Source organism: Rana temporaria, chromosome 5 (genome assembly GCF_905171775.1).
Source record: "Rana temporaria chromosome 5, aRanTem1.1, whole genome shotgun sequence".
In the NCBI taxonomy this organism is placed as follows: domain Eukaryota; kingdom Metazoa; phylum Chordata; class Amphibia; order Anura; family Ranidae; genus Rana; species Rana temporaria.
In genome coordinates this window covers 127,597,273-127,624,957 of record NC_053493.1, presented here as the reverse complement: position 1 = coordinate 127,624,957, position 27,685 = coordinate 127,597,273, and the positions used below count along the sequence as shown (strand labels likewise).

General features: G+C 40.7%; 1 protein-coding gene across 1 annotated transcript in view; it reads left to right on the top strand.

Moving 5' to 3' along the window:
• TMEM108 (transmembrane protein 108) overlaps positions 1-27,685 on the top strand; it is a 231,581-nt gene that overhangs the window by 167,460 nt on the left and 36,436 nt on the right. The gene's annotated exons all lie outside the window — the stretch shown is intronic.

Here is a 27,685-nt window from a genome sequence, read left to right as displayed (position 1 = left end):
ATGGATCATGTGGCTTTATAGCAAAATTTTGATGGGGTGCTCTGCTGATTTCTATCATCCAATTATGTGCAAGCAAAAACAATTTTTTTTCTTTGCACCTGATTAGTAGTTACAAAGTGAAACTTTACCTCATTACATTTACTAAGGAAAATTATTGCAACAGCACTTGCAAAGTGCATAGTCTACACAGGTAGCAGGTGAGTTGTCAGCAAAATCAATATACTACTAGGGAACGTATAGTAGTAGTAGAAATTATCACCATAATAATATTATATTTTATTACTAAATGTGCTTCCACTTTATAACTATATTACAAACTTCTTTAAACTCCAGCTTTTTAATCTTTTTTGGAGAACTACAAACCTCAGCTGTACTATAAGGTTTAAGCTGAGGAGAAACACTTGGATTTTTACTGCATTAAGCATACAGGGAGAATTTAACGTGGTTGTAAATATTTACCTTAGTTCAAAGCTGTTGCAGCAGTCCACGTACACCGATGTGACCGGCAACATGTCCCCTGGAGTTATTTCCGGGTTTGCGGGCTCCAGCGCTGTGATTGGCCGGAGCTGCAATGATGTCACTCCTGCACTCCAACACAGCAGCCGAAGAAAGGTCACAAGCGAGTCGTTTCTTCAGTGCGCATGTGTCGATGACGTTGGCACATGTGGATACAGTGAATATCCCCTAAATGGTGCAAGTTTAGGAGATATTCACGGTACCTAGAGGTAAGTCTTATTATAGGCTTACCTGTAGGTAAAAGTGGTGTAACGGGTTTACATTCACTTTACGTAGCAGAAATTCTGAGGACAATACATTTACACTGCAAAGACAGCTAGGCAAATCTTTCTTACTTCATAGAGTAAGGTACTACTTGTATATTAAGAAAAAGAAATTGGAAGGAGGGACAACTAAAAGGAACCCTCTATCTAAAGGTTGGATATTGATGTCCAGTACCACATCCTATGACCACAATTGAACAAAAATCCTTAGAAACTAGATAGAGGACTTTAACGGTACCACTTAACCTCCCTGGCGGTATGATTCTTTCAGATTTTAGGTGCTGAAAGCGGTACCATTATTTTGCATGGAAATGTGGCGTTTTAGATTGCAGGCCTGTAATTCTTAGGAATAACTCACCTAAATATGTCCATACCAGTCTAGTAGACGTCTCGGGTATGATAAAGTTTGAAACACAAAATCATAAATTATAATATAATAAATAATAACAAATAATAATTTGATAATAACAATACTTTTTATTCAATAAATTTTAGTAAATAATATAATCAAAAACGTTGAGAATTTTTTTTTGGTCAAACAAGGGTGCAATATTAGTAAGTCAGTAAAAGTCTCAGGTATGGAAAAAATTTCGGATTTTTCTTCCGGTGTCATCACGCTTGGAGCAGCACACCACACACATCCTTGTGGGTGCTGTTTTCTTTTCAGTGGGTGGAATGTGGTCCATAAAGTGACGACCAATCAGTCATTTAGGGTTCACAACACCAGCAGCTCGACGTCCAGATCGGTTTACAGCCGCTGGCGTCTGGTACTTTAGAAAGATGAGTTCTGCAACCTTCTACACAAAGTCCGCATGGACCATAGGCCTGTCACTCTTTTTTTTTTCAGAAGAATGAAGGCATTCCACAGGCACTGTTCCAGAAGATGCCTGAAGATTTTTTTATAATATTTTTTTGTTGCTTCCTCATGGCTGGATAAAAGGTCATGGCCTGGTCAACTCTGTCCACACCTCCCATGGTGTTGTTGTAGTCCAACACAACCTGTGGCTTCGTCACATTCTTTCCACCTTTGATGTGTACCATTACGGTTGAGGTGTTATGAATGGTACTCATAAGGCACACGTCTTTTTTGTCCCGCCACCTCAGTGCCATCATTTTTCCTTTCTACCAGGCAACTACTTCTCCTGCCCCGAGCTTTTTATTGGCAAAGGTTGACGGCATGTCACGCCAGTTAGGCCTCACGGTCCCATATGCGTCCGTCTTGTTCAGGAGAAGGAACTCATAGAGTTCTGGGGACGTATAAAAATTGTCTGTGGTGACACAGTAGCCCTGGTTCCGCAATAGCTCAATCAAGGAAAGAACCAAAGCGGTTGCCATTCCAAAAAAGCTGGTGAATCGCTGGCAGAATTTGGTCCCTTTCCCGGTGTACAGGACCGAATTCCAGATGTACCCAGAGCTGGATTCACATAGCATAAATGACTTTATGCCAAATCGAGCTCGCTTTGATGCAATATATTGTATCCAGCTAAGTCTACCTTTGTAGGCCATAAGACTTTCGTCAATAGTTATGTCTTTCTCTGGAACATAGGTCTGCTGAAAATTATTCAAAATAAGTTGGTAAATCTCCCAAATTTTTTTTCAGTTTTGGAGCTGGATGAGAACTCTCATCAAAATCTTCATTATTTGCAAATATTTCATAATCAGCGAAAATGTATATTCCGACATAACGGTGCCAAAAAAAGGAGTTGGTTGTCCAGTACCATTTCTGCAGGGGTTTCCCCACCACTCCCTGTAAAATTTTAAGGCCAAGAAACTTCCAGATGTCTTCTCTGGTTACTGGTTCCCATTTTCTGCTCCTTGAAAATCGCTGATGGGTAGCAGCTTGTTGCTCCTAGTAGCGATTTGTCTCCAAAACAATTTTAGCGATAACTTCATCAGTCAAAAAAGGTTGGAGGTATGCCAAGGAATTGTCATCCTCAACATCCACTTTGATCCCAGGTGCTCCTGTAAACGGAAATCTTTGGGGCGCTACGTGCTCTGTACCGCAATCAATTGAGCACCAAGTCCGCACATCACTGGGCACAGTTGCAGGATCACCGGTAAAATCGCTTTCTGTGTTTGATGACGAACTTCCCCATGAGTCGCTGTCACTCAATTCCTCTGCAAGCGATTCTGTATCACTGTCGCTGTTTTCCAGCAGGTTGCATAGCGATTTTGAGGTGGAGGAGTGCTTTTTTGATGCCATGGTCGCTGTTCAGTTTACAGTCACAAAGTACAGTAAATCTGCAGCCAAGGGCACTGGAGAAAGCACTGGGGGGGCAATCTAAGGTCACTGTATTTTATTTTTTATTGTAATCCAATAGGATGTGTTTTCACTTTATACTTTTGAATTTGCCGCCGTTCCGTCCCCCTGCTTTGCGACGCTCGCAGGGAAGGGAATCAGGGGAACACACAGTTCATCGGGCGGAAGATCCGGCCACTGTGCACTGCGGAAATACATCACTGGATCCCTGTGAAAAGGTAAGTCACCTCTTCCAGCATCCAGCGAGGTAATCCCAAGTGTGGCTCGGGGTTACCGATAATAGCACAGAAATCTCACTCTAAGCCACACTCAGGAATACCGCTGGTTAAGTAAAATAGCAAAAGAGTTTTATTTGTACAAAGGTTTAAATCATGTAAACAGTGCAAAAAGACAAATAAGTGTTGCAGACACAGACATATACATAAAAATTGTTATAGTACTCTTTAGGAATGTTTCTTCATCAGCCCTACTACAGCCAGGGATTTTTGTGCAGTATTACTTGTATACTTTAGTTTTTCCTAGTAGCCCCCTAAGGTGCCGCCCTCTCCCCTCAGGCCCCATAGAAACTGCCTGGGCAGTTATTTCTACTATTTGGCCACTGTTGATGTGCAAAATTCTGAAAAGTCATGGATTTTGGTATAGTTCCCTGTCCCCATTGACAATAAGGCCCCTTTCACATTGAGGAGTCTTTCAGGCGGTACAGCGCTAAAAATAGCACTGCTATACCGCCTGAAAAACTCCTGCCTCCAGGAGACAAAAAAATCTCCTGTCAGCAGCATCTTTGGAGCGGTGAGAGGAGCGGCGTGTATACCGCTCCTTCCCATTGAAAACAATGGGAAACCGCGGCAATACCGCCCGCAATGCGCCTCTATAGAGGCGCATTGCGGGTGGTATTAACCCTTTATCGGTCGCTAGCGGGGGTTAATACTGCACCGCTAGCGGCCGATTCCCGCGGCAATCTCGGCGGTATATCGCCGATATTTTTAGCGGCGATGTACCGCCACCGCGCTACAGGTCCAATGTGAAAGGGGCCTAAGTATGTACAGTGCAATTTATCCTTTCCAATTTCACACTACGCCTTCTAGAATTGAGAAGACATTAATTATTAGAAGTCAAAATGCATTTTTTTAAGAATGGTAAAAGAGCCCAAGGACTAACATATATTAGGTCTTCTGTACTACATTTCCCTTGCCCTTATATGTATGCCTGAGTAAAATCAGCCACCTAGTGAGAATTAAGTAGCTTTCCTGCTGTTACCTGTTTGAATTTTATGATTATTATAGAGGAGATGTAAGGTTTCTACAGAGAGTTCATGTTATAATTCCTTGGAGCTCAATAATACTTGAATATTTAATTACATTTTCAACAATATGTGCATTGTGGGACATAAACTATTGAAGAAATACTTTTTTCTGGTCTAATAGCTAAATAAGGATAAAACATATGTACCTGTATCTAAAATGGTAACACTAATGTTAGATCGGGGAATTCTACTCTGAAGGACCTACAGTATATAACGGTATTCAGAAGGGCGTAATGTCAAACAAGCACAAGAATATGTCAGATATAACTGGGTGTATGTAAAATATTTAATATTGATATATACTCTTTATAATACTTTGGAGCAGAAGAATGGAATATATTGTTAACGTTAACCTGTCCTTTAATATTTAATCTCTGGATTGCTTTGGAGCAATAAACTGTTAAAGCCCAACCTTAGTCAAAACCTTTTTTTCAGTTTTGAGTAGTGTAAGACAAAGTAAGTACAGTATTTCTGTAACGTTTTTATTGCTACCTGTGACCGTGCTTGGGGAGACTTCAACTCACTTTCTCTGCCAGAGGTCGAAGCAGAAGTTAGAAGACACAGGCCAAAAAATAACTAAAAAAGGGTGCTTTTTCAATTAAAATCTAACAGAGGTTTAATGTTTTTATATATTTTAGTTGTAGGTGGGCTTTAAATTGAACATGTGATTTAATATAAAAGTAAAATTAAAAAATCTGCTAGCAACGATTATTATATCTAGACCTAAATTCTTTACTTTTTTTATTAGTTTTGTATAGAGTGGGCTATGTTTAAAAACCCACGTCTGTTCTTTTTCTTTGGGGCGATATTCCTTAATTTTTCTTGGCATAGCAGGAAGTGAAGAGATCTCTCTAAAGGAAGGGGAATCTTCTCCTGGACAGTTGTCACTTAACCCCCCTGGCGGTATTCCCGAGTCTGACTCGGGGTTACATTTTTCTGCTGCGATCGGTAACCCCGAGTCAGACTCGGGCTCACCTCGCTGAATCCACAGGCAGTGTTTACTTACCTTGTCCCTGGATCCAGCGATGCCACCGCGCTGTGTGAGCGAACGGGACCTCGCTCAATTCACACAGTGCCTCTGTGTGCCGCCGATCTCCGTTCCCTGCGACGTTACGATGCACGGGGGCGGGGAACGGCGCCAAATTCAAAAGGTAAACAAACACATTACATACAGTATACTGTAATCTTATAGATTACAGTACTGTATGTAAAAAATACACACCCCCCTTGTCCCTAGTGGTCTGCCCAGTGCCCTACATGTACTTTTATATAATAAAAACTTTTCTTTCTGCCTGCAAACTGTAGATTGTCCATAGCAACCAAAAGTGTCCCTTTATGTCAAAAATGGTTTTAGATCAGCTAGAAAACAGCGATAATAAATTATAATCACTTGCAGAATTGTGCGATAGCGATTTGTGGGGAAATTCGTCATATAAAAATAAAAGTAATGACAGCGACAATTCTGCAACTGAGCAAATTTCAGTGATTTTGAGTTGATTACATTATTGAATAATTTTTATTATAATTATATTATTATTTGTTATAATTATTTATAATTATTTATTATATTATAATTTATAATTTTGTTTTAAAAAAAATGTCATACCCGGGATGCCTACTAGACTCTTGTTTGGACAGATTTAAGTGAGTTATTCCTAAGAATTACAGGCCTACAGTATAAAACGCCAAATTTCCTTGCAAATAATGGTACCGTTTTCAGCACCTTTTTCCTGAAATAATCATACCGCCAGGGAGGTTAACAAGTTTCCTTGTTGGATGATTTTACCTAATTTCCTGTTCTGGAGACAACTTACAATGTTGGATTCTGTCTCACTTTCAGCCTTGGTCACAGTGGTCACAGGGCAAAAAGGGAAAAATAAGAATTTCCCTATTCTAGTCACTTTTTTTAAATGTCTTTATATACAGATTAAAGTACAATTAGCTGACTAATAAAACAGAAATATACCTACCACTTTTTCCCGTGGCTGATTAAATGTGTTGTGGTAGCTGGGGGTATTTATAGTCCATTTATTGAATACTACAACTGAAAAAAATGAGAATCCTTAGCAGCCTTGTCTACAAAATAAGGTCTTTTTTTATCATGATATACTATTTTGTCTCTCTAAAAAAAAAAAAAAAAAATAGCCAAAGGAGTGCGTCAAATGCTGCCTGAAATGAAGCAAAAACGATTTTGTCAATTTAAATTGTATTTATTTAAAAATAAATCTATCAATTTCATTATTTGTATCACATCATTATTATGCAAAAAACCTTATTGCAGGAGTTTATATGACACTTTGTTTACAAAGCATACTTGGCTATAGGAAACACATCAAATCTTTTGTAATGAAAAGTTCTTCTTTTGTTTAAATCTATTACCTTATTATTTCTAAATGTTCTAAAATCTTAAAACTGATTATTCATATCTATTTGTTTTGCCCCTGGTCTCCTGTTAAGTGCCCTGTGAGAAAGTAACCAGTCTTCTCCACACAACTGTGCTTGTGGGTCATCCAAGATCCTTAAATAACAGGGTTAAATCTAGGGGGATGTTGGTGTGGGCTTTGCGCCCCCCCAGATTTCAGTGGTGACTCCCAGGCTCAATGACACTGATATCAGGAAGTAGAGGGACTGAGGGCTCAGAGCAGTGCACAGCCTCTGTGATGGCAAGTTGGCATGGCTGAACAGTGCCCTGCACCTACCCACTGCACCTCATAATTTATTTCCATGGTGCAGGGCAGCAGACTAGGATGCACAGCGCCATTGGTCGCCATTTGTGAAGGGGGACTATGTTGTTATGGGGGGGGGGGGACTCTATTATGATAGGGATATGGAAGGACTCTGTTGTGATTGGGGAGACACTTTGTTGTGAGGGTAGGTTCTCTTGTGATGGGGAGGCTCTGTTGTGATGGGGGGGACAGTCTGTTGTGAGAGGGGAACTATGTTTTGATGGGGGGGGGTCTGCTGTGATGGGGAGACTTTGATTTGATGTGAGAGGACACTATGTGATAGAGGTTGTGATACTGTTGTGATAGAGGCGATTCTGTTGTGATGGGGGTGACTCTGAATTCAAGGAGATGACTCTGATGTAATGGGGGGGCTGTGATATGAAGGGGGCTCACTCTAAAGTGATGGGTGGAATCTGATATGAAGGGGAAACACTGATGTGAATGTGGGCACCAATGAGCGGGTGACATTATCAGTGTCTTCCAGCCCAATAAATACAGTTCAGGACTTGGGTATCTCGGAATTCTGCATACTATTAAACTCTGACTACTTGATTGAGGTTTATTGACACAAACAATGTGGACAGGTATCAAGATATGGGTCCGAATCCCTTACAGGAACATCGATTTTTTTTTTGTTTAGATTTTGTTTGTGACTTATACCAATACACATGCTAACTCTACATTGCCTGTGGAATTGAATAATGCAAATTGTACCATGCCGTAGAAAATATTCACATTTTAGTTTTACCAAAAAATTTGTCACGTAATGAGCTATCCAAAATCTGCATTTTTCTGTAATCCCTTAAGGGAAATGTCTAGTAATATTGTCCCTGGAGCACCGATTCGGCACTGTTCATTTTTTAATTAGCCTTCAAAACTTGCAGAGTCTCTTCTTCATGAGTAAAAAGTGATTGTAATGCACAGCTGCCTTAATTAAGTTGTCATATCATATTTGTGGAGATGCCTTCTTAGTGCTTAAAACTGTCTGCATTTTTGATGAGTGCCAATTGTGCTTAAATGAAGAAGAAAATATCTTCTAATATCTTTAAAACGAAACATCTTATTTTAGACACCCTTCCCTGCTTTTAAACTGTTATGGAAGTGCGGTTGTTATGACTGTTGCTTTAATATTTATTGTGACATCCTGTAAGTACTAGATAAGCTATCTTGCTTTTAGCCAGTGTAAAATTGTTTAGATTAGATGAAAATATGTTAATGAAATTACAATTACAAATATAAAATAATGATGCTATTTTTTAAATTGAGAGGAACGTGAGGTGCTTTTTATATTATGTGGATACAGGCGGTCCCCTACTTACAAACATCCAACTTACAAACGACTCCTACTTACAAACAGAGGGAGACAACAGGAAGTGAGAGGGAATCTACCCCTAGGAAGGGAAATTCACTCCTGTAATGCCGTGTACACACGATCAGGCTTTAGCCCGACCAAACTCACATGGGAATTCCGAAGAAACTCCATCGGAGGAAAAGAGAACATGTTCTCTTTGTAAACTCCAACGTAATTCCTCTGAATATCCGATGGAAAAACTCAGATGGGCATACACACGGTCGGAATTTCCAATGGAAAAAGTCAGTCAGACTTTTTCTATTGTGAATTCCGATCGTGTGTACGAGGCATAAGAGTTATTATGGGATTAAGGTGCCTCCACAGATGCTTTATCACCAGTCCATGTTTCCCTAACAACCCCAAATTTCCAAAATACAATTGTCATTGGGACAGAAAGTGAGTTGAAATTTTCTGAACAGGGGCACAGACAGTAAAACAGATGTTACAGGGGTGATAACCCTTCCCTATGCTATCCGAAAAGCTTAAAAAAAAAATTTTTTGGCTGGAGCTACACTTAAAAAATGTACATGTTCTGACTTACAAACAGATTCAACTAAGGAACAAACCTACAGTCCCTATCTTGTTTGTTACCCGGGGACTGCCTGTATCCCTGTGAGGCTCTCCCTTGAGCTTCTCCTTGAGTGTTGCAGGGCCAATTCAAGCTACTGTGACCTTGTGACCTGGGAAAGTCTTCCTCCTAGGTAAATTAAATTCCATTGCTAGACATGCTATGACAACTTCAGTCAGCCTCTTGACTTCCACTATAATAAGCATACCAAAATTGATAAGTATTATGAATGATTGTGGTGACGACGAAGCTGTTTTGTTGATTGATGAACAATGATTGCAGAGGACATCTTGTCACTGTAATTTCAGTGAGAAAGATAAATATTCAACATCCCAAAAGATATAATGTTATCACAAATTTAAATAGACCCACTGGGGAAGATTTACTAAAACTGGAGAGTGCAAAATCTAGTGCAGTTCTGTATGGTAGCCAATCAGCTTCTAACTTCAGCTTGTTAAATTAAAATATAGTAAAACCTTGGTTTGAGAGTAACTTGGTTTGAGAGCATTTTGCAAGACAAGCAAAATGTTTTAATACATTTTAAATTGATACACAAACAATGTCTTGAAGTAGCGTCACGTCACAACTGAGTATAAAAGAGAAGAGAGGCACCTCTAAGTGTAGCAATATGGTTACATTTAATGAAGGTACAACATTTAGCAACACATTGCTACACCTATGCCGCGTACACACAATCGGTCAAACCGATGAGAACGATCTGATGGACCGTTTTCATCAGACCAAACCGATCGTCTGTAGGCCCCATCGGTTATTTATCCATCGGTTAAAAAGATTCAATCTTGTTTTAAATTTAACCGATGGATACCTAACCGATAGAGAAAAAACGATTGTTTGTAGGCACGTCCATCGGTTAAAAATCAACGCATGCTCAGAATCAAGTCGACGTATGCTTGGAAGCATTGAACTTCATTTTTTCCAGCACGTCGTTGTATTTTACGTCACCACGTTCTGAAACGATCGTTTTTTTTAACCGATGGTGTGTAGGCATGACTGACCATCAGTCAGCTTCATCGGTTAACCGATGGAAAAATACATCAGACCGTTTTCATCGGATGGACCGATCGTGTGTACGCGGCATTAGAGGCGCCTCTCTTCTCTTTTATATTCTGGAGCTCCTACTGGATTTTGCTTCTAATCCCCTTGTGGAGGCTTTCATTTGAATGGTTAGACAACCTGGTCACATTGCTATAATCTTTTTATATGGACTATAAACTGAAGGATCTATGAATAAATGTTTGTGGAATGAATTATTTGAGTTTCCATTATTTCTTATGGGGAAATTCGCATTCATATACAAGTGCTTTGAATTACAAGCATGTTTCTGGAAAGAATTATGCTCGCAATCCTGGGGGCGCCAGAGAGTGCCGAAAACTGTTGAAAAAGCCTGAGGACACTTTGGCTTGTTTCCTGCGCCCCCGTACCTTTGGCCAAATGAGGTACTGCAGGCCAATGTTCGGCTTTTCTTGGCTCCTGCTCCCCCATACCTCAGGCCAAATGAGGTACTGCAGGCCTATTTTCGGCTCTTCTCAGCTTCTGCACCCCCGTAACTCAGGCAAAATTAGGTACTGCAGGCCTATTTATCTTGAATTCTGCTCCTCTAGTAAGTTAACACTTGCAAACCGAGTCAGATTTTATTTTTTTTAAAGTTGCTCGCAAATCAAAACGCTCTCAAACCAAGTTACTCTTAAACCAAGGTTCCACTGTAGAGGGGAAATATTCCAAAGGGGACACTAGTTCTGGTGACCTGGTGTCCCGAAGAATTCCCTTAATTTGCAGTGATTTTCTTTCATTCTTACTGTAATATATTGTATATACATTGAATATACATTGTTTTAAGAGTTTGCACTATTCAGATTTTGTCTTTCTCGAGTGCAGCACTTATTATATAGCATTACTGAGATGTTTTGCATCTTGGTGATTTAACCTAATCTGTTTGAAGGGTTCATTTATTTGATATTGTAGTATATTGTCTATGTATAAACTTTTTACCGGGTCTTGGTTTTACCAATGTTGAGAACCATTGTCAAAGTCAATGAAATTGTCATTAAGATGTCACAATGCAAGAACATACCCAACATGAATGGTCTTAGAGACTCCATCTACTGGGGAGCTATAGAGCTCAGGATGTCCTGGCAGGAAACAGTAGCTGGATGGACAAAGTACTTCAGGTCAATCAGCTATAAAAATCCTGGGGTTAAGAAAAAAAATGGAGGTGTTGCCCTAAGCAACCTGTTTCAAATTAAATTTATGCCAAACCACCAGCAACAATGTGACCCATTAATGGCCAGCTTAGTCATCTGTCTCTGGTGCCAACCCTCGTTCTGCAGCCTATGCCGTGTTCTGTTAACAATCCAAAGTAAACCATTAAGCCCCAACACCAACCACATAACGTGAGCACTTAAAGGGTCACTAAAGGATTTTTTTTTAGCTAAATAGCTTCCTTTACCTTACTGCAGTCCTGGTTTCATGTCCTCATTGTTAGTTTTTGCTTTGATGTTGCTGTAATTCCTCTCTGTTCTGGACACTTCCTGGTTTTCTGTTTCCTGATCACCACAGTACTGGGAGATTTCTCACTGTGGTGACTAATCAAGGAGGTGTGATTACTGTGTGTCAGCACCAATCCAGTTTCGTTTTACAAAGCATCACTGCCCTCTATTGGCTCTTTGTCTCTGTACATCAGAGAACCAGGAAACAACAGCAAAAACAAAACTTAACTGTAGGTACATTATATGATTGGTTTTTATCTATTTTTAATCATTTATAAAAGGAATCAGTTAACTATTATGTCTCTATACCCTGTAAACAGTCATTTCAGCAAAAAAAATGTTTTCCTTTAGTGACCCTTTAACTGACTGCTGTGAGAAACAAATCTTTTCTCCTATTTTATTAAATATTCTCTTTCCATTATACTCCATAAAAATAATAATCCTTCTTTCTTCCTATGATGGTGTGTGTGTGATTGTAAAGCTACGCATAGATTTTATATCACACTGTACCATCTTTATATTTGAAGCCTCATTTTTTTATTTGTTCAAACATACGACAGCCCTTCTATGCACCATCTGTCCCCATTTCCCTTACCTACTGTATAGGTCAAAGAAATTTTAATTACAAATACTGTCTCTAAAATACCTGAGCATTTATTTGCCTCCAGCGCTTTTATCTTTTAACTGCCTTCCTCGTTAAAGTGCATTAGAGATTATTTAATTTCCATACAAACAGTCTGAAAAGGTTTTCTGTTATCCAGGTTATGAGATTATTTCCATTTAAATCCTTTATGGGTAATCCAATCAAGTTTTAAAATATTACATTAATATTCTATGCATAACACCTGCATACCTACCAGAGAATATGGCTAATTCTCTGGGGAGCAGAAAAACTCAGATCAAGTATGTTCCTTTCTGTATCTAAATCTGGAAAAGGTACTTTGATGAAACTATAGAAAAAAAAATGAAAGCTTTGCTCTCTATAACATATGGAATTATTTAAAGCTGGACTCAAGGGAAACAGCTAAACACACAGTAGTTGATCTGTTTGTTCTTTACTGCAGCTAAGTGAAACAACGCTCTTTTCCAGTCAGCATGCTCCTTGTATAGGTTCATTCAGCAAAGCATGATGGACTTTTACAGCCACCCTTCCCTCACACAGTCTAAGGCCAGCCATAGACGGAGTGATTTTTTTCGCTCGATTCCCCCATCAACACAGTGAGGCCTCGTACACACGACCGAGAAACTCGACAGAATCCATCAAGAAACTTGTTGGCAGAGCTTTTTTGCCGAGGAAAACGGTCGTGTGTATGCTTTTCATTGAGAAAACTGTCGAGGAACTTGACGAGGAAAAAAGAGAACAAGTTCTCTTTTTCCTTGACTGGAGTCTTAGGGCCAGATTCACGTAGCCCAGGCGCAGCGTAACGTAACCGATTTAGGTTACTCCGCCGCAAATTTTCTGGCTAAGTGCCCGATCCACAAAGCACTTACCTGGAAATTTGCGGCGTTGTATCCTAAATCCGTCCGGCGCGTCCCGGACGTACTGCGCATGCTCCCGACGCAAATTTCCCGACGTGCTTTGTGCGAAATTACGATGCACCGACGTTTTGTGAATCGCGACGTGAAAAAAAGACTTGCACCGGGATAAAAAATTTTTTTAAAAAAATTCAAAAGCGACGCGGGAAAGACGGGTATACTTTTACATGGTGTACTAATTTTACACTTTGTAAAAGGTGCCCTATCTTTGCGACGGCAAACTAACACTTGCGGCGACGTAACGACGGGAAAAAGTTTTGTGGATCGCCGTAACTGCTAAGTTGCATACCCGACGCTGGTTTACGACGCGAACTCCCCCCAGAGGCGGCCGCGGTACTGCATCCTAAGATCCGACAGTGTAAAACTATTACACCTGTCGGATCTTAGGGATATCTATGCGTAACTGATTCTGTGAATCAGTCGCATAGATAGAAACAGAGATACGACGGCGTATCAGCAGATACGCCGTCGTATCCCTTTTGTGAATCTGGCCCTTAATTTCCTCGTTGTGTTCCTCATTGGGCTGGTTTTCGGCGAGAAACGCTAACGTGTGCATGCTAAGAAACCCACGCATGCTCAGAATAAAGTATGAGACGGGAGCGCACCTTCAGTAAAAGTAGCATTTGTAATGGAGATAACACATTTTTCACGCTGTAACAGACTGAAAAGCGCAAATCGTCTCTTACCAAACTTTTACTTAACACGCAGTAACATGAGATTAGCAAAAGCAGCCCCAAGGGTTGTGCCAGTGGAATCGAACTTCCCCTGCCGTTGTATGTGTTGTACGTCACCGTGTTTGAGAACGAGGAGATTTTGTCTTGACAGTGTGTACGCAAAGCAAGCTTGTCGAGTTCCTCTACTAGCCTAACAAGGAACTCGTCGAGGAAAACGATGTTTCTTTTCCGACGAGTTCCTCGGTCGTGTGTACGAGGCCTCAGTGTTGATGGAGGAATCCCTCCCCTGGAGCTATTGTGTTCTCCTGGCGGACAGTGATTGTTGCTAGTGGCTATAACAGCTGCTAGCAATAATCGCATGCAAAATCGATCAATCAACTTGGGTACATTCAGCCTGCCCATACATGGGATTCGAACTGTCTATGGCCAGTTTAGGTGTTCAAATACAGAGGAAAAATAGGTGAACTCTTGATAAAAAATCTGAATTCAATCAAATTTATTGTGTGTACAGTGGAACCTTGAATTACGAGCATAATCCGTTCCAGGAGAATGCTCGTAATCCAAAGCACCCGCATATCAAAGCGAGTTTCCCCATAGAAGTCAATGGAAAACGAAAATAATTTGTTCCGCATTGACTTCTATGGCATGCAATATCGTGGTGGGGGGCACCGGAGAGCCTTGAAAATACTCGGAAAGGCTTGGGACAGCTCAGCTGAACTCGGAAGACCTCTGAAAGGCTCGGAAACAGAGTATTTCTGAGTTTTTCCAAGTATTTACGATTGGCTCCGCTCGGCTCCGGCATCCACCCCCCACCTAAGGCCAAATGTGGTACTGCACATCGCTGTGGCTTGAATCCTGCTCGTTTTGCGAGACAACACATTGTTCCCATGGGCAATAAGTTTAAAAGGCTAAAAATAAAACCTATGTGGCTCACGGTCAAAGTTAAAAAAGCTATAAACAATAAGAAAGTAGCTTTTAAAAAATATAAAAATGAAGGAACACTAGTGTTGTTTAAATGTTACAAAGAATATAACAGGATATGCAAAAAGGAAATCAAGGATGCAAAAATTCAAAACGAACGACAGATTGCAAAAGATAGTAGGACAAACCCCAAAAAATTCTTTAAATATATTAATAGTAAAAAGGTGAAGTCTGAGCATGTAGGCCCCTTACAAAATAATCTAGAGTGGGTGACTGGGGACAAAGAGAAGGCAAATTTATTAAATGTTTTCTTCAGCTCTGTGTATACAATGGAGCATGGGGGAGCTCATGTCCAAAATGGGGGTGGGAGTGACACAGCCCCAAATCCACAATGGCTCAAAAGTGATATGGTCCAGAAATATTTAGACAGAATAAAGGTGGATAAAGCACCTGGACCTGATGGCATCCACCCACGGATCCTAGGTGAGTTGAGCTCTGTCATTTCAAAGCCACTGTATCTAATATTTAGGGACTCATTAAAGACAGGAATAGTACCACTGGATTGGCGTAGAGCCAATGTGGTGCCCATATTTAAAAAGGGAACAAAGTCTTTACCAAGTAACTATAGACCTGTTAGTTTAACTTCTATAGTTGGGAAGATACTGGAACGTTTAATAAAAGACCACATGGATGAGTTCTTGCTGGAAAAAAACTATTTAAGCAGCAGACAACATGGATTCATGAAAGACAGAAGTTGTCAGACAAACCTGATTTCCTTTTATGAAGAGGTAAGTAAAACCCTGGACAGAGGCGTGGCTGTGGACGTGATATATTTGGATTTTGCAAAAGCGTTCGATACAGTTCCGCACACACGGCTCATGTGTAAGGTAAGATCTACAGGATTGGATATATCAGTTTGTAAATGGATAGAAAACTGACTGAAAGACAGAATTCAGAGAGTCGTGGTTAATGATTCTTACTCTGAATGGTCCAATGTTATCAGTGGTGTACCCCAAGGTTCAGTGCTGGGACCCTTACTTTTCAATATATTTATAAATGATATTGGGTCTGAGATCAAAAGTAACATTTCTGTCTTTGCAGATGACACCAAGCTATGCAGTGGAATAACGTCCTTACAGGATGTCTCCAATTTACAAGCCGACCTCAATGCTCTGTCTGATTGGGCGACTAAGTGGCAGATGAGGTTTAATGTAGATAAATGTAAAGTTATGCACTTGGGGGCTAAGAATATGCATGCATCATACATACTAGGGGGAGTACAACTGGGGGGGTCTGTAGTGGAGAAAGATCTGGGGGTTTTAGTTGATCATAAGCTCAATAATGGCATGCAATGCCAAGCTGCGGTTTCCAAGGCGAGCAAAGTCCTTTCTTGTATTAAGAGAGGTATGGACTCCAGAGACAGAGATATAATTTTGCCCCTGTACAAATCATTAGTAAGACCTCATCTGGAATATGCAGTTCAGTTTTGGGCACCAGTTCTCAAAAAGGATATAGGAGAACTGGAGAAAGTGCAGAGAAGAGCAACCAAACTGATAAGAGGCATGGAGGAGCTCAGCTATGAGGAAAGATTAGAGGAACTAGATTTATTCACTCTTGAGAAGAGGAGAATAAGGGGGGATATGATCAACATGTACAAATATATAAGAGGTCCATACAGTGAACTTGGTGTTGAGTTATTCACTTTACGGTCATCACTGAGGACAAGGGGGCACTCTTTACGTCTAGAGGAAAAGAGATTTCACCTCCAAATACGGAAAGGTTTTTTCACAGTAAGAGCTGTGAAAATGTGGAACAGACTCCCTCCAGAGGTGGTTCTGGCCAGATCAGTAGATTGCTTTAAGAAAGGTCTGGATTCTTTCCTAAATGTACAGAATATAACTGAGTACTAAGATTTGTAGGTAAAGTTGATCCAGGGTAAATCCGATTGCCTCTCGGGGGATCAGGAAGGAATTTTTTCCCCTGCTGTAGCAAATTGGATCATGCTCCGCTGGGGTTTTTTGCCTTCCTCTGGATCAACTGTGGGTATGAAGTTGGGTGTATAGGATTTTACTGTGTTTTTTTTATTTTGTTTTTTGTGGTTGAACTGGATGGACTTGTGTCTTTTTTCAACCTGACTAACTATGTAACTATGTAACACTCCCAAACCAAGTCAGGATTAAAAAAAAAAACAGTGCTCGTATTGCGAAACGAACGTTAACCGTGTTACTCGAAATCTGAGGTTTCACTGTATATGTATAAAGTATATGTATAGTAGATGAGGAATATAGGCTAAACCCTAAACTGCAGGATGTTAATAATGCATAAAATATGAACTTAAAGGTATTAAAGCGATGCCTAAATTGACGGAGCTATATAAGTACCTGAAATAAATAAATTGTACATTTTTACATTTTTTCAGTTGTTTTAACACTAAAGGACCAGGCTTTTTCTGGCACTTTTTTGTTTTTTCACTTTCTTTTGAAATTAAGTTAGCCCCCAAACATTCAAAAATGTTTGAAAGCAGAACCCCTAGACAGAGAATAAAATTGTGGGATTTTCAATTTTTTGGGGTTGATTTACTAAAACTGAAAAGTGCAAAATTGAGTGCAGCTGTGCATGGTAGCCAATCAGCTTTTAACTTCAGCTTGTTCAATTAAGCTTTTGTAAAAACCCTGGAAACTGATTGGTTTCTATGCATAGCTGCACTAGAGTGTGCACTCTCCAGTTTTAGTAAATCAACTTCTTTATGTCACACAGTATTTACGCAGCAGTTTTTCAAACACAATTTCTTCATTTTAATGCAAAAAAACACAATACATAACCCAATTTTTGGGCAAAATACAAAAGATGATGTTACGGATGTTTACTTATTAATATATTTTATTTTACTTTTCATTTTACATTTTCATTTTATAATTTAAAAAAAATTATCACTTAATTGTTGTCACAAGAAATGTAAACATCCTTGTGACAGCAATAGGTATGTGACACGTACACTTTATGGAGGGATCTGGGGTCTATGAGATCCTAAATCCCTCCTCTATACTTAAAAGATTTCAAAACACTAAGATCAGTGTTTTTGAATGCTGTTGATTTTTTGAAAATGGTGCTGTTGACATCCGCTTAAACCGGAAGTGATGTCACGTCATCGCTTCCGGGTTACTATGCCGATCAAAGCCAATCTTTCTTTGTTTGGCTATCAGGCCGGATGGGGGTCTTCCTGTGGGACAGGAGATTGTAAGCAAGTCTCGTAAGGCGGTGGGAGGGGGGATATCCCCTCCCGCTGCTTGTTAGCCACTCCAATTACTATTACAAGAGAGCCGACTGCCAGCTCTAAAAAAAAACACACAACCACTTGAAGATCAATGATGCACCAGGTATGTGATTGGTTGGCAAGTGGTTAGGTATTTTTGTGGTTATATTCCCTGTGTCATTTGCCTTCCCTTAGGCTACTTTCACACTTGGGTGGAACATTAAAGCGCTGCTCGTTTTAGCGGGGCTTTACCGCTGTTATAGCAGAGCTTTGGCGCCGCTTTTTTGGATTAAAAGCACCCGTGATGCCGCACTTCCAAATTGCTTTTCAGTTCCTATTCATTCCAATGGGCTGGGGCAGTTTAGGAGCGTGCGTAGACTGCATCGACACCACCCCAAAGATGCTTCTTTCAGGACTTTTTTCCCCATCCTGCAAGCGCACCACCCCAGTGGGAAAGCTCTCGGGCTTTCCCACTGGGGTGGCTTGAGAGGCAGTTTTCAGACGCTTTACATGGACTATTTTTAGCGCTAAAATGCCTGAAAACTGCCTCAGTGTGAAAGGGATCTTATAATGATGCCTGCAGTTTGTAGTGTCATGACTGATCAATCCATTCCCCTTTGTCCATGTATTTTTTCACCTAGCTTGTCCCTATTCATCAACGAGGCAACTTCCTGTTGCAGTTTACATTTTATACAATGGATGTGTTGCCATCTGTTCTGTGTCGCATCACAAATGTGAGAATGCTACTGTGATAAAAAAAAAAAAATCTTGTAGCTGCATCAGTGAGCTCTCTGTGTCTGTGAATGCTCTGTTTGCTTTTGGCTGTAAGATCTAATTTTTGTACCTGCACCAGTCCTGAGACCCAGAGATTGTGGGGTATGTAGTATCTCCACAGGAAAGAGTCCAAACAAACAAAAAATTACAGTCAGCACAAGTCTTGCTGGCACTTCTTTAATAAATATCAATCTGTGTTTTAACCTGACCTGAAGAAGGGGACCGCGCCTCAGAAACATGTTGTCATAGCAACCGTCTGTTTGTTCGTCCGAGGAGACGAGTCACCAGCAATTCCTCTCTATTGCGGTCGTGAGTGATGTCACAGAGCGCCGGCTGGTCTGGGCGCATTTTCGGCTCCCTAAACCATTTAGCGGGATGCTAATCACTGCCGTTCGGATTGTGGTGCCCAGTTGTCATCCCCCTAAAGGCCGGGAGAGAAGGCATATACACTTGTTGGTGTTACCGCGAGATATCATCTATGTTTGTCAGTAAAATATTTAATATTTATGGATTCTATTGAATAAACATTATCACACTAGGGCAGCTGTGCGCTCCTTTGCCTCATATCTTCACAGTAAATGTCAGTTCTTAGACTACAGACAGAGGCCATGCATTAGCCTTTGCAGTGCCATGCCTCGTGTTTGAACACAAAGAGAAATGGCTGACACAGGAATGTGAAGATTTACTCTACTGTAGGCTGTATGTACAGAGCAACAAGTGACATTACAAAACTAAATGATCAGTACACATCTTATGCAAGTGAAAAACACAAGGTGCAGGTAGGGAGGTTTGAATTGGCTTTAAACACATAGGAAATATCAATTATGATTGGCCTTCATAGAAAATGACTAATACAATTGATAATTAGCTATTTCAAGAAAAAAAAATGTAAGGGTAAAATAGTGAATGTTTAAAGGTAAGCAGGGTCTAGTGGGTTTTACGGAGGCCTGTATTCTTCATTGCAGAATACGAAATCTAGGTGGTGGGCAAAAGAGATTCCATAATTTGAACGCATATATTGGTCCAGCTGGCAAAGGTGAGAATCTACTTTTGGCAATTGGCACGTTATTCATTACTATAGAAATAAGTATCTTTGAAAGGTTGTAGAAGGGACCCTTTTTCTTTATGTGGCTGATACTAAATTCAAGCATGTTGCTACATGTTCTGCTTTCACACCACAAGCAGACCTATTTATAGACTGCTAGATTGTGTGATTTGCACTGCATTAAGCAATTCATTATGAATTCTAGTTATGCACTTCTATTATCTTCCTGCCCAGACTTGCCATGAAGCTTTAACATTCAGTCTGTCACACATGTACAATGTGTAAACTAATTGCAAGTATAAAATATGCAGAGAAACTGGAAACGCTACTGATTTGCAGAACAGCTTCTCTTTGAACATTGTGCATCTTTTGTACAGATGAGCTTTATTAGTGGATGATTATTTTATATGTGTGTGTAGTGTAGGTTGAGAGGCATTTGACCACTTAACCCTGGCGGTGTGAAGCTGGTTACCAAGCTGAACTTCAGGCACAAAAAAATGTATTTAAATATTTTCCTTAAAGGGGAGTTCCACCCCCTTTTTCACTTTTTAAATATAAATACCCCTGTAATACACAAGCTTAATGTAGTCTAGTAAAGTTAGTCTGTAAACTAAGGTCCGTTTTGTTAGGTTGTTAGAGCATTTAGTTAGTGTATAATCTAGAAATAGACCGTGGCCATCTTAAGTGTGGGCATCATGAAGCCAGACTGTATGACTTCCAGGATTTCAGCCTTGCAGATCTCGGACATGCTCAGTGCTGCACAAGCGATGTAATAGGTTTCAGTCAGGTGTCCATAGCAACGGGAGTGTCAGAGGAAGTTGCCGCCCCTTCTCTATGCAAATAGGCTATTTGCAAGGACTACTGGGATACATGATGCCTATCCCAGAAACCCTTGCGAATAGCCTTGTGACTTAATAGCCTAGGCTAATAAGGAGGAGGAAGTAATGAAGGACTACAAAATAAAGGTATTTACAAGCAACAAAATAAATAAAAATTGTCCATTCTGAACACTATGAGATTGCTTTGTAAAAGTAGCAGGGACAGCATCACTGTGATATACATAGCACAGATAGCTGGGCTATGCAAAGAGCAGAGCTGTAGGAGGGGTCCAGCAGGTCCACCCACTACAGTACATTAAGGTGACCAGATTTTTAAAATGAAATTGGGGGACATATTTTTTCTTTACTAGTAATGGCAACAATCAGCGACTCTCTGCCCGTCGCCGCCCGCCTCACAGCCTCTCAAGTCTTACTCTTCGGGCCCCAGGCTACTACTGGATGGGGAGCGGAGGAAGATCACTCTGCCAGGGAAGGCAAGGAGATAGGCTGGTGGCTGGCCAGGATTTGAGCCAAGGCAGAAGAACATGCGAGCGAAGCTGAATGGGCATGCGCCCGAAACGGAAGAAATATTCCCTCCGCTCCGACCAGCACACGATCATCAGAAAGGGGCACAGATAATGGGAAAAATACAACCCCCCTATGCTAGTAGGCACGGCGGAGCGGGGGTGTGTAATTCATTTTTTATTTGAATTCTGCACTGATTGTCTTTGAAATTGCCCCTGCCCCCTATTAAATCCAATCTGGGGACAAAACCAGGGACAGACTTGGTCCGGGGACAGTGTCCTTAATCAGGGGGCTGTCCCCTGAAACTGGGGATGTCTGGTCACCCTACAGTACATGTGTCAAACACAATAAATAGAAAAATTCCGTGCTTGCTTGGGATGTGAGTGAACTGCTGCCTCCCTATGTAAAAATTTTACCTAGGTGAAATGCAGAAAATTAAAAACTCAAAGAAAGGGAAAGCGGCGCTGTTCAGGAGTAATACACAGATGGGGTTACCCTTATTGAGTGAAACATTTATAAATTAAACAACGATCCACTATAATTAATTATGACCATGTGCAAAATGTGAGTGATAAGTAATTGACTAATACTGAGCGGTATAAAGGCTCTAATAAGTGCAAATGGTTTAACTCATTTAAAGTGACGTTTGCAAGCAAAAAACAGGAAAAAGTGTACATATATGTATAAAGCTTGCGGCAGGGGTGGAATTTTAAAGTGACCTAAATATACGATACTTTGCCCAGCCGTGACATTCTGCCAACGTAAATGTACAGGAGCTGGTCGTTAAATGGTTAATTAATATTGGAGGTTGTTCTAATTAGAAGGTAAAGGGAGGAATGAAAGGCCCCTGAGGTAGTAATACACCACTTCAATGTTTTTAGCGGCGCAAGAAAAGCTAAAGGTTTGTGAATCTCTTCCACATACAAATCATTCTGATTCGGGTCAAGCCAGGTAAATTGATTTTTTTTCCCTTTGATTCTTTTCTTTCCTGTTTATCATTGAAAAAAAAAAGACTGCTATAACTATAGTAACATTGTTCCTATTACAGGAAAACTATATCTTTTTTCATAGTTACCATGGTAACATATTAAAAAATGGACTTGATAGCACAAATTTTATATGAGCTTGGTTGAACACTTGTTAGTCCCTGTAGGAAGTCAGCTACTCTCAGTTGTATCTATTCAATAATAAACTATTTTTGTGATCCTTTTTTTTTTTAACAATTCGGTGCAGCTTGACAGAAATATTTAAAAACAAAACACATTTTAATAGCTTGCTTAAGGGGCCCTTTCACACTATCGGATCCCGTGAGGATCCGTTCCTTTAATATCCGCTTGCTCAGCGGGGATCGCTCTGTTGATTCCCAACTGAGCCGGCAGATGACACAGGGACCGCCCTGTCTCTGCTCTCCTCTATGGGGGGATCGGATGAACACGGACCGTCTGTCTGTGTTCTCCCGATCCGATCCGCAGACGGATGGAAAAATAGGATTTTCCTCCGTCTGCAGAAACGGACCATATCGGGGACCGATGAGATCAGGCATCAGCGGATGTTCATCCGCTGACACCCGCTATCCCATAGAGATACATGTACTGTATGTCCGTATTTCACCCGAAAACAGATGGATGAAATACAGACATACGGTCCGCATGTGTGAAAGGGGCATAAAGCAAGCTCATATGGAAGAAAGAGTTTTACATTTCTTGGGGGTCATGATAAATGTATGCATATATGTTTTCTACCGCAAATCTGATACACAGGTAACTATTATCATTTATTGGATTTAAATAGGTCCAAACATATTACAAAGTGTTTTGTAGCCTGATGAGTACGTGTACACCTGTAAAGGAAAAGCCATAATGAGCTAGTATGCACCGCATACTAGCTCATTATGAAATACTTACCTTAAAACAAGGTGAAGAGAACTTACCTGGTCCACGCCGAGCGAGATGTTATCTTGCTCCGGCGTGTCTTCCGGGTATCGCCGCTCCAGCGCTGTGATTGGCTGGAGCGGCGATGACCTCACTCCCGCGCATGCGTGCGGGAGACTTCAATTCGGCAAGGTCCGGCGGATGCCAGTCCTTTAGCCGAGGATCCCCGCTGCACATGCGCCGCTGCAATCAGCGGCGCATTGCGGGGGGAATATCTCCTAAACCGTACAGGTTTAGGAGATATTCTTTATACCTACAGGTAAGCCTTATTATAGGCTTACCTGTAGGTAAAAGTCAAAAAGTGGGGTTTACAACCACTTTAAGGCTGGGTTCACACTATCTTCGCATGTGGCTCACAACAGGGTTCCTGTGGGTCCCCATTTACCATTTCAGGTCCGATTTAAGCCCAAATTATTGGCTGAATTTGTACCTGAAACAGACCAAAAGACGCAAAGGACTGCTGTGCAAATTTGTATCGGAGCCGCAGTGGAGATACAGTATGTGAACCGGCTCCATAGAGAGCCAGTCAAAATCTCCTAATATTGCGAATTGGATGCAGGGAACCCAGCCTAAAGGGGTTTACTATTTACCATCCCTACCGTGATCAAATTCACTCATAATGGCCAGTTTGGTCAGACACTATTTAATTTGCCGTTTAAGTATTTGAGAGGAAATCAGAGCACTCGGAGATAAGTTACTCCATGGTGACAGTGCGACTGTGAGATTACAAACTGACCTGCAAGACAATTTAGCAACCATGCTGCCCACATTATTTTGTGTTCTGTGGGCAGAGCTCCTGCCACATTTCCCCAGCTTTTTATCCCATGTAAAATGTATATTATTCAGGTTCCCAACTTAAACAGCCTAGTGCAGTATTGAAGTCAAATCAGACAGTTTTTTTATTTTTATTTTGGATAAGGTGGAAAAGGTTAGAACCTTTTATTGGTGTATATGACTCCACTAGGGAGAATCCTATTTACTTTGTATCCCAGTGACACCCCTTTGACGCCAGGTTCAGAAATAAGCAAGCAGGGGCTCGTAGGCGTGCGCACAGGGTGTGCCAGGTGTGCCCAGGCACACCCTATTCACCCTGTGCAGATCAGATTCCCCCTACTTACCTCGACCCCCTCCTCTCCCCGAAACACTGCTGGCTTCTCTCCTCTCCCGCCACCTGTTGCTGTGGGATGTTTTAGGATGAGTGGGGTAAGGGGCCAGTAAATATATCAGTTACCAACCCCTTCCCTTTCGGAATGAACATCGTGAGTGATCGGTAGGGATGAGCCGAACACCCCCGCGTTCGGTTCGCACCAGAACCTTCGAACAGACCGAACGTTCGCGCAAACATTTAGAACCCCATTGAAGTCTATAGGACTCGAACGTTCAAATTCAAAAGTGCTCATTTTAAAGCCAAATATTCAAGTTATTGTTGGAAAACGTCTTTGAGAATGGAAAAAAAACTTTTAAAAACTGTAGTTTTTTCTAGAGGAGCGATTTTAATGATGCTTGAAGTGAAAAAAAATGAAAAAATTCCTTTAAATATCGTACTTTCTGGGTGTCTATAGTAGTGGAACGTGTTTAGAACTGTCCCTGCACAAAATGAGATTACTCTCAGAAAAAATAAATTTAATACTGCTTGCGGCTTTAATGTAATGTTTGATCCCTGCAATATGGATAAAAATCATTGAAAAAAATAACAGCAACTACGTTTAGGTGCAAATGAACAGCACACTTGCAGTAACAGCAACTACGTTTAGGTGCAAATGAACAGCACACTTGCAGTAACAGCAACTACGTTTAGGTGCAAATGAACAGCACACTTGCAGTAACAGCAACTACGTTTAGGTGCAAAGGAACAGCACGGTTGCAGTAACAGCAACTACGTTTAGGTGCAAATGAACAGCACACTTGCAGTAACAGCAACTACATTTAGGTGCAAATAAAAAGGACAAGTGCAGTAACACCGAGTACGTTTAGGTGTAAACTAAACAGCACACAGGCAATACAACACGTTAGAGCACTGCAGCTAGCACAACCTACTGCCTGACCAATAGGAATAGCTGATCTAGCTAAGCTATACAGTGTATAAATATATGTACAACTCCTAGGATGTATATATATCCTCTACACACTGTAAATTTAACTAAACTGACTAGCCTGCCTGCTCTATCTATCTATCTATCTATCTGGTAGAAAAGACACTGTCTCTCTCTCTCTCTAACTGACTGACTGTCTGTACTTTCTTTAACAACGCCGCAACACACTACACGCGGCCGACTCGCAGGCGGCCATATATAGTGTGGGGCGTGTACTAAACCCCCTGAGCCATAATTGGCCAAAGCCACCCTGGCTTTGACCAATTATGGCTCTCAGTTTTTTGCGCGTTTTGATTGGCCAAGCATGCAGGGTCATAGTGCATGCTTGACCAATCATCAGCGCGCAATGCCGCAGTGAATTATGGGCCGTTGCACGTCACTCGAATTTGGAGCGAACGACCCGTTTTGTTCGAATTTCGTCGAACTTACGAACACACGATGTTTGAGTCGAACATACGTTCGGCTCGAACACAAAACTCATCCCTAGTGATCGGTAGTGTGCGTTTGTGCTTTGGGGTGCACACCCAAATGCCATAGGCTGCGCACACCTATGCAGGGGTTACTGGGACCGAAAACCACAGATGACAATAAACTTCTTCAGAGGCTCAAACCTTTTCCCACTAAACTAGAAAACTTGTTTCCATTGTTGTTGTTGTCCCCAATGTAGACATGTTCAATCATTACCTGTCAAACTGACCTGCAAGACAAAAATGCTATCAATTTAGCAACCATGCTGCCCACATTTTTTTGTGTTCTGTGGGCAGAGCTCCTGCCACATTTTACCAGTTTTGTTCCATGTCAAATTATATTATTCAGGGTTCCAACTTCAACAGCCTAGTGCAGTATTAAAGCCAAATCGGACCGTTTTTTATTTAATTTTGGATAAGGTGGGAAAGGTTAGAACCTTTTATTGTTATACATGACTCCACTAGGGAGAATTCCATTTACTTTGTGTCCCAGTGACACCCCTTTGACGCCAGGTTCAGAAATAAGCAAGCAGGGTTACTGGGACAGAAAACCATAGATGACAAACTTTTTCAGAGGCTCAAGCCTTTTCCCACTAAACTAGAAAACTTGTTTCCATTGTTGTTGTTGTCCCCAATAGAGAAATGTTTCATCAGTTCCTGTCCTGCTGACCCATTGTCACCAGGACAAAGTTTGAGGGGGAATTTCCCTAATGGCAAAAGAGACAGCATGAACATAATATATGAGATGTGTCTTTCAGCGAGCCTTAGCCTGGATGACACTGTGGCCGAGCTGCAGAAGTTCTTGTAAAACACCTGTTATTTCAGAGTTTTTATAAGGTCAATATTTAATTGAATAAACTGAGTATTTTAATAGTATTGCACTAGGAGACTTCTCCCTTTTTGTATTTGATGCACACTTGTGTCGGAGCTTCTTGATGGAGTGCAGGCTGAGGTTTTAATTTTCATGCCGGGGACTACGCTGCTAATTCCGGTTGATGGGGTCAATGTGTGGAGATCCGAGGGTGAGAATGTCGGCTTGTCTAAGCAAAATAGATTAAGCGCCATTGATCTCTATAGTTTGAGATCATTGCTGGTCTGGAAAGAGACCTCATTGTTTTTTAAGCACCTCGAGCACTGGAGCACTTTTTGTATTGGAGCACCAATTAATAGTCACTGATGAATTATATTTTTTATTTATTTATTGATATTTTCATATTTTTTTTTCACTAATTTGTACTATTTTCAGGAGCTCTTTTGTTATAAAAAAAAGTGTGACATCACATGTGTATGTGCAGTAGTTCACTTTATGAGTTAATTGTTATTTAAAGAGACAGTCCCCCTTTTCTATTCTTTCTAATGATAAAATATTGAATGATCGGCTTTAACCACTTAAGCCCCGGACCAATATGCAGCTTAATGCCCAGAGGTGTTTTTACAATTTGGCACTGCGCTGCTTTAACTGGTAATTGTGCGGTCATGCAATGTTGTACCGAAACGAAACTTGCGTCCTTTTCTTCCCACAAATAGAGCTTTCTTTTGATGGTATTTGGTTGCCTCTGCGATTTTTATTTTTTGCGATATAAACGAAAAAGTCCGTAAATTTTGAAAAAAATAATTTTTTCTTAAAACAAAAAGTAAAAAATATTGAATAAACTAAATTTTAGTCAAACATTTAGGCCAAAATGTATTCAGCCACATGTCTTTAGTAAAAAAAAAATCGCAATAAGCGTATATTTATTGGTTTTCGCAAAAGTTATAGCGTCTACAAACTAGGGTAAATTTTCTGGAATTTACACATTTCTTGAGGTGCTAAAATGGCAGGGCAGTACAAAACCCCCCCAAATGACCCAATTTTGGAAAGTAGACACCCCAAGGAAACTGCTGAGAGGCATGTTGAGTTCATTTAATATTTTTTTTTTGTCCCAAGTGATTGAATAATGACAAAAAAGAAAAATGTTTACCAAAAATTGTCACCAAATGATATATTGCTCACACATGCCATGGTTATATGTGGAATTGCACCCCAAAATACATTTTTCTGCTTCTCCTGAGTACGGGGAAACCACATGATTGGGACTTTTTGGGAGCCTAGCCGCGTACGGGGCCCCAAAAACCAAGCACCGCCTTCAGCATTTCTAAGGGCACAAATTTTTG